Below are 8,724 nucleotides of genomic sequence, written 5' to 3'. Positions count from 1 at the left end.
GCTCATGTTGTGGGACAACTTCAGTGCATAATTACTATTATTAAAAATATGTTTTTAAAATGACAAGAGACCTATATCAACAAAATCATACCAAAAAAAAGTAGATTCAAAACTTATTTTAAATGTTATATTTGATATGCAAGTTGGTCATCAAGAAGGTGGGACAAGACAAAACTGCCACCTTAGGGGGTGCTCGAGAGCTATTTTGTATTTTAAATAATGTTTTGGAACCATGTTTTCTACAACTATATTTACATTTTGTCTTAGGACAAGTATAATTTACACAACAAGTGCATGTTTTAGTATTTTGTGCACAGATTATTTGAAATTTCATGGGTGGGACAGAAAAGGTCTGTCATGATCTCCGCCTTCTTCTACCTTCCCCTCCCTCTCCTTACCTGTCCCATTAGCCCAACCCTATTCACCTGCACACACAGCTGTTCCAGATCGGCAATCTAACCACTATATATGCCTCTCTCACCAGTCACCCATTGCCAGATTGTCTTCGATGCGTGCACCAGACTCTCCAGCGTTCTCCGGACTGATTCCCCGCTACCGACTCTGCCTCGCTCCGACCACGTATCCTGCCTGCCCCCCCCGCCTACCATCTGGTCCGGGTTTGAGAGGGGGGCGAATGGAAGACGGCGTTCAACACTCCCTCCGGTCACTACGAATATCTGGTGATGCCCTTTGGCCTCACCAACGCCCCCGCCGTCTTCCAGGCCGTGGTCAATGACGTGCTCAGGGACATGCTCAACAAGTTCGTCTTCGTGTACCCGACGACATCCTGATCTTCTCCCGATCCCAAGCTGAGCACGTCCACCACGTCCAGACGGTCCTGCAGCGCCTCCTGGAGAACTCACTCTTTGTGAAGCCAGAGAAGTGTGAGTTTCACGTCTCATCCGGCTCCTTCCTGGGGTACGTCGTAGGGAGGGGGACTATCCAGATGGACTCCACCAAGGTCTCCGCCGTCACCACCTGGCCCACCCCGGACTCCCGCAAACAACTCCAGCGCTTCCTCGGTTTTGCCAACTTCTATCGGAGGTTCATCCGAGGCTACAGCACGGTGGCGGCCCCTCTCACAGCCCTAACCTCCTCCAAGGTGCCGTTCCTGTGGTCCGTCGCCGCCAACGACGCCTTCCTGGCCCTGAAGGCACGGTTCACTTCAGCCCCCATTCTGGTATTGCCGGAATCACCGGGTCACGCAATGTCAAACTCGACGCCATGTCCCGGCAGTTCCAGGAGGAGAAGGAAGACGCTGCTGACCCCGACACCATTCTACCGTCCTCCCGTCTAGTCGCCAAACACTCACTTGGGAGGAGGAGGAGAAAGTAAGAGCCGACGCCCAGGACCAACCCGGACCCAGCACATGTCCGCCCGCCCGACCGTCTGTTCGTTCTGCCTGACCTCCGAGGTTCTCCAGTGGGCCCACAACTCCCAACTCACCTGCCACCCAGGGATCCAGCAGATGAAGGAGGTCGTCCAGCGTCGCTTCTGGTGGCCCTCCCTGGGTCAGAACGTCCGAGGGTTCGTCAATGCCTGCGCCACCTGTAATCAGCACAAAGCCTCTCTTCTTGCTCCTGCCGGTCTTCTACACCCACTGCCGGTTCCTCATCGCCCCTGGTCTCACATCTCCGTGGACTTCGTCACCAGTCTGCCACCGTCTAGTGGCAACACTACCATCCTCATCGTGGTGGATAGGTTCAGCAAGATGGCTCACTTCGTTCCTCTACCGAAGCTCCCGTCGGCCAAGGGCACCGCCAAGCTACTGTTGTATCACGTCTTCCGCCTCCATGGCATCCCGGTAGATGTTGTATCCGACCGGGGTCCCCAGTTCGCCTCGGTCTTCTGGAGGGAGTTCTGTTCGCTCCTGGGGGCCACCGTCAGTCTATCCTCAGGGTACCACCCCCAGTCCCACGGCCAAATGGAGCGGAAGAACCAGGGGATGGAGACGGCACTTCGCTGCATGACGTCTCAACACCCGTCGTCCTGGTCTGAGCAGCTTTTGTGGGTGGATTATGCCCACAACACCCTGACCAGTTCGGCCACAGGCCTCTCCCCCTTCCAGTGCGCCTACGGCTTCCAACCGCCTCTGTTCCCATCCCTTGAGAGGGAGGCTTCCTGCCCGTCCGTCCAGGCTTTCATTCGCCGCTGTTGCAGGACCTGGACCCGGGCCCGGGCCGCCCTCCTCCGAGCCGCTGGCCGCAACGCCTCTGCCGCCAACCATCGCCGCTCCCAGGCCCCGGAGTACCAGCTGGGCCAGAAGGTCTGGCTCTCCACCCGGGACCTCCCCCTGAAGGTGGACTCTAAGAAGCTGGCTCCTCGGTTCATCGGCCCGTTCAAGATCGAGAAGGTCATCAACCTGGTGGCAGTGGGGCTCAAGCTCCCCAGGTCCATGCGTGTCCATCCCACCTTCCACATGTCCAAGGTCAAGCCAGTCCGGGAGAGTGCTCTGGTCCCCTTGGCGCCTCCTCCGCGCTTCATTGACCGGGGTCCTGCCTTTTCTGTCCACCTTCTCCTACGTTCCCGCCGGCGTGGGAGAGGCCTGCAGTACCTGGTGGATTGGGAGGGTTACGGCCTGGAGGGGAGGTCCTGGGTCCCTGCGAGACACATTCTGGACCACACCCTCATCAGGAGGTTCCATCAGCGCAATCCTGACCAGCCCTCCAGACCGGGTCAACCCTCCCGACCGCAGACCCCACCACCTCTCTTGTCTGCGTCCTCCAGTGATGTTTCAGAGGCGGAGGATGTCGACCCTGGGGGCCCCTCCTCCGATGAGGACGTGGCCCATTTAGCGGAGGACGAGGAGATGGACGGGGTCTCCGACTACTCCGATGAGGATCACGTGGCCCATTTAGCGGAGGACGTGGAGATGGACGGTGTCTTCGACGAGTACTAGCCCTCCTCTGGACCCGCTCCTCCCACCCTGCATGGACTTTTGGTGTTATTTTCTTTTATTTTCCTCGTTTTTTTGGGACGTCAGGAGCCGTCCCTTGAGGGGGGGGTTCTGTCATGATCTCCGCCTTCCCCTCCCTCTCCTTTCCTGTCCCATTAGCCCAACTCTATTCACCTGCGCACACAGCTGTTCCAGATCTGCAATCTAACCACTATATATGCCTCTCTCACCAGTCACCCATTGCCAGATTGTCTTCGATGCGTGCACCAGACTCTCCAGCGTTCTCTGGACTGATTCCCTGCTACTGACTCTGCCTCGCTCCGACCACGTATTATATTTGGGAATGGTAAGGCCACTTCCCATACTATTATTTAAAAAGTTTTTTTTTTTTTTTTTACCAAAATGAAAGTTATTGCACAAGCTACATTGAATTGCTCGATTGAGCATCTGTCAACAAAAAAATTGTTGCTAAATACTGATGAAGGGTCTCTGCATCTCCAAATGTCGAACAACTTGTTTGAACCAAGGTGTGTCATAAATAGTACGTGTTTGCGTCAGGAATAATGTTAATATGATGGCAGCTTGCATCAGGCGCAGGTTGATGTTCATGTAAAAATCTTAATTTGATCCAAAATGGCTGACGGCATGGCCCATGGTTATCACACAAGTAAAAAATGTCTCCAAAAATTCCAAGAAAGGCAGGATTATGTTGAGCAAGTCTCTGTTAAAGGATGATGAATGAGACTATCAGGTTGCTCTTTGAAGTGCCCCCCCCCCCCCCCGGACACACACACACACACACACACACACACACACACACACACACACAACTGGCACCCCCCTGCCATGACCCCCGCTCTGGGCTTTTAGGGTCACCCAATAAATTTCATTTAAGCTCAACACAGTCCACAGGGGCAGCTTTTAACGACAGATGAAAGAGAAGAAATTTGGTGGATTTTGGGGGTTGGGCGGGGGCAGCTATCCTTAAATATATAAGTATTATATTACTATTTAAACTATTAAAATTATTTTTAGTAGTTAAAGAATAGGTTCGCTATTTCAACCCAAACCAGGTCTTATTAAAATGTGGTTCCCATCGTTTATAACTGTTCAAAGCCCAACCTTGCTAAATGCTTTAACTATGCAGTCCAACGGGGCAAACGTTCAAACATAAAAAAAAATCAACATTTAAATCTCCTTTTTGAAAGCAGGTAACTTATATTATAGTATTTTTACCTGTCTTAAATAACAGTAATATCACATTTAATTTAGTTTATTGACTACTATTTACTACTTTTTGCAATTGTAAATAAAATTCCTTTTGGTCACAGTAGGTTGTCAGTAGGAAGCAGGGTAACTTCCTGTGTCTAGTCTCTTACATACAGTAGGTTGCCAGTTTAGGAAGCGGTGCAACAACAACAGTGTAGCTGTAGCCAAAAGAGCTGATGTGCGGAAGTGGAAGTGTAAATAAATGCCTGAAACATGATTAAATGCACAGTTTGACAGCTTTTTAGGTTTTTGTGTAAAAAAGTCTGAGACTATTGGGAGTTCACTGTTTCCGAAAAGGAGATGCACCAAAGCAGCATGGTGAATCTCTCAAACTGACCCTTTAATGTTACCCTTAAGCGACAGAGGGTTGAATTAACAAAAATATTGTGCGGCTTTTGTGGCCGTTGAACCTGCACAAATAACAAAAAAAACAACCATCTGATTCACAGAGTACCCCCAAAGGCTGAAAGGCTCCCCAAACTGAGCTGCCATACAAATAGCATCTCTGTGCGCAGGTGTTATTTGTGTGTATTAAAATTTGGCATTATACATCCATTGGGTGCAAAATTGGCCCCTTTATATGCAAATGAGCCTCATTTCAAAAGAAAAAAAACCACCAGCATTAATAGCCACACGTGGTTTGAGTGAGATCATTACCGTCTTCAGAGAGTTGGTGGTAACTGCGTGGGGGGAAAAAAAGGAAGCGGTGCCTAAAATAAATAAAAATGTCACAGCAAAAAGAACAGGATCTGTCAGGAATTCCATATTTGAAGATATAGGGGGTCGGAGCTGCTAATTGGTATTGACAGAGTTTGTGTGGCTGGTGTTCAGATCGCCGGTGCAAATCCCTCTCAACAGCCAGGAAGTGATTTTGGTCGGGGGGATTGAAGCAGTGAGGTGAGAGGTCACCATGGAAATCAATGGTGACTAAAAAAACCTTGTAGGAGAGACAACATATTTATGTTGTCATTATGTGTTGTGTGCATGTATATGGCGCATAATTAAGAAGAAGAAGAATCTTTCATTGTCACGCAACACACCACACTACAACACATGCATACACACATGCACATGCTTTTGGATGGTGGCCAGTGAAATGAGGCCTCTGCATTTGACCCATCCTGGCTTGTCCTTCCTCCGGAGGCACAGCCAGGAGCAGTGGGCAGCATTCGATGACGCGCCCTGGGACCTGGTACCAGGTGTCTGCTGGTGTCGCTGGTCAGACGATGATGTGTGCATGTATTTGGTGGGATGTTTTTACTGATGGTAGGTGGAGGAAACCCCATGTGAGCACCGTGATCCGTGATTACTTTATGTTGTGTCGATTAGATTGATGAGAAAAAGACAAAATTGAAACCATTTTAGACTTAACAAAACGTGGAAAAAGTGAAGGGTTTCTGAATACTTATTTACTGACTATATTTAAAAATATATTTGACCATGAATAATTATCTGATTATTATTATGAAGCTGTTATATAGCCGAGTTGTATATTATGTATGACAACAGCTTTGGTCACCACATGTCTGTTACGCATTCATATAGTATCAATTTAAATGTTTGCATTAACTAAATGTGATGTGGGAGCTGAGCCAATGAGCACAATTAAATTTAGGCATTTCCTTAAATATTTCATTGTATCGCGTTGTACAGATGAATGATGAGCAACTGTAATTTAATCAATTAGGGCCACATCACCCCTTCAGTACATCGGTGACACTGTGGAAGAGGTCAAAGGTCGACACTTCGGCGGTGGCCTCGGCCCAAGATTCACTGCTAATAAGTATCTGTCTGTCGGGCCAGAAACACTGTACTCTCAAACAGTCAACCATTTTGCGCTGACGACTCGTCACGCCTGGGCTTGGCCGGAGCTTGGGTGTACACAACCCGGAGTGGCTTAATTACGGACAGAGCCAATGTGTAAATTTCTCAAAAGGTCTTGACATTTCTATCTCTTTCTCTTTCCCTTTGCCTTTCTTCAAGCCAGATTGATGGCTCACCTTATTTTATAGTAGCGCTATTGATTACGACTGGTTTGTCAGTGGTGCATAAAATTAACACTGTGTTATAGGGGGCATGGATTTCTGTCAACCCCTGACAAGATAACCCATTATTGGGCGGCCGCTTCTAATTTGTTTTTGTTTATTCAGAAGTATAAAGTAACGCTCAACAAGCAACGATAATAACTCTATTACCTGCAAATCCCACTAAGCCCATCGATAGCCACTAATCTTGGCTTGCTCCTAATCACATTGGAGTTCTCCGCCTTAATTAACAAATCTTTAGCCCATTTTACTTGCTTAATGCTGTGCACAACGAAACATCATTAGTTCAATTGCTGGAATTAGCTGAACTGGACTGTAGCCCTTGCCCCACCGTTGCAGTGGTGACTTTGTAATAATAAGCCTCTCAATTATTTGGAATTCTCTGATAGATGGGCGCAGACAGACATAGACTAGAAGATGTTGTTCCACGTTTGACAAATAACTGATTTCAGTGACAAAATGTCTAGTTCTTGTGAAGAGTGATGCTTAGAGAAAGAGTATGATTATCAGGCTAGCACACCCACTCACCGTGGAACAAAACCACGTCTTCAGACTTGTTCTGCCTGTTCATCACTGAGTCTATTGAAGGAGTCAGATATCCATATAGAAAAATGACTCCACCTCAAAACTTCAGTTCGAGTGGTCGCTATGTTCACTTTCGCTCTCCATTATTGACACTAGCTAGAAGCCTGATGTTGGTAAGAATCTGCTTTTTTTTCCCCTGCTAAATCACACCAGTGTTTTCCATTGGAAGTGTGAGCGGAAAGTAGCTGGATGTGACATTTAATGCAGTCCTAGGGACAAATACCAATGAGAAATGGAAATTCAAGTGCAGTTACAGTAAAAGGAGGATTATTAGTTATTTATTTCTAAATATGCTACAAGTCAAATGGCAAAACAAAAAACAAGAAATCTCATTCACCTCTTTTCTTTTTTTCATGTTTTAACCCCTGAGCACCACAATCCAGCCTCGCCCCAATGAACTGGATTCATCCAAGATTTGAAATGAAAAGAAATATTTAAAGCTCCATACACAGCGATAAAATCCATTTAGGGTGCCTAAAAACTACCAGCATAGCATAGATTAAAATACAAAGTAACCGACAATGTTATTTTAAGAACATGAGTGGAAAAAAAAAAAAAATTCTGTCACTGCCTTCTCGATATAAAACAAATAGCAACTACGGTCACAGCTCTGAAAAAAAAACTATTTTGTTGAAGGCAAGGAAATTAAAGAAATAAATAAATAAAAAGACAGCATTGCATTTCAGAATTTCACAGTCACCAGAACTGTCCAATAATTGGCGTTTTTGTACACAGTAGGAAATATATGCGGGGAAAAATGCCAGTACTGTGCTTTACATAAAGACCACATCTCAGGTCTGTCTACCAAAAGAAAGAAAACATTTTATTGGAGTATAATACTAATACAATAATCTTTATTATTAATTATTAGTAATAACAATAATAATTATAATAACAACAATATTATTATTAATAATAATAATAATAATAATAATAATAAAACCTGCATTTTTTTTGTGCCCCATTTTGATTTTTTCCAGATATATTTTTTGTTCTTCTTCGGTGTTGCCAGGTCCACTTTACTGAGGTGGATCGGCAGATTTGGATGACGATGAACCTCCAGAGCGCTGGGCTCAATTAGCCTTTCCCTTCCCCATCACTTTCACCATGCCATGTCTTCTTCTAGACACAGGAAGACCAAGGTTCAGTGTGTACATTTTATAACTTTTTTTTTTTTTTTTTTTTAAACAAAAGATACATTTATGGTTTGATCTCTCCAATATCTTATACTGTGTGTATATATATATATATATATATATATATATATATATATATATATATATATATATATATATATATATATATATATATATATATATATACACACATACAGTATAACACCATATGACACAACATGCTGCCGGAAAAGTTCACAGAATTTTCTTCTGGACGCCCACTGAATCGCTTCATCAACAAGTAAACGCTGGGATGTTATAGACAACCATTTAGGACACGCCTTCAAATACCAGATCCGACGTCTGAGGAGACGTCTCAACAGCAACAAGCCTGTAGCCCCGTTGTGTGGATACAAGACTGTATTCATCAACACTGTGTATCTATCTATCAAACATTACTTTTCCTTTTCCTTTAATTAATTTATTTCTTTATTTATTGCCAGAAATGGCTTAGCTCAGAACTGGAGCTCAGAAAGATTGCGGAGATGTTCCTGTTGGCACAGTCTATCATAACAAATGAGGTAGATGTGTGTGTTAATAAAACATTCCCGTCTTTGGTTTCATACAAAATATGAAAAGAAAAAAATATATGAAAAAAGAAAATCCAGTGATCCATTGAAACAAAAGTATTAACGCTCAAGTGGCTTCCCGATAGAAATAAAATAAATGAAATTCATGAGGTATATCTTGTATACATACTCTACTATGTCTTTATACTGTATATATACATGTAGATTCAGGAGGTATTTTTCCG

Source organism: Zeus faber (assembly GCF_960531495.2).
Source record: "Zeus faber genome assembly, chromosome: 7".
In the NCBI taxonomy this organism is placed as follows: domain Eukaryota; kingdom Metazoa; phylum Chordata; class Actinopteri; order Zeiformes; family Zeidae; genus Zeus; species Zeus faber.
This window is presented reverse-complemented; position numbering follows the sequence as displayed.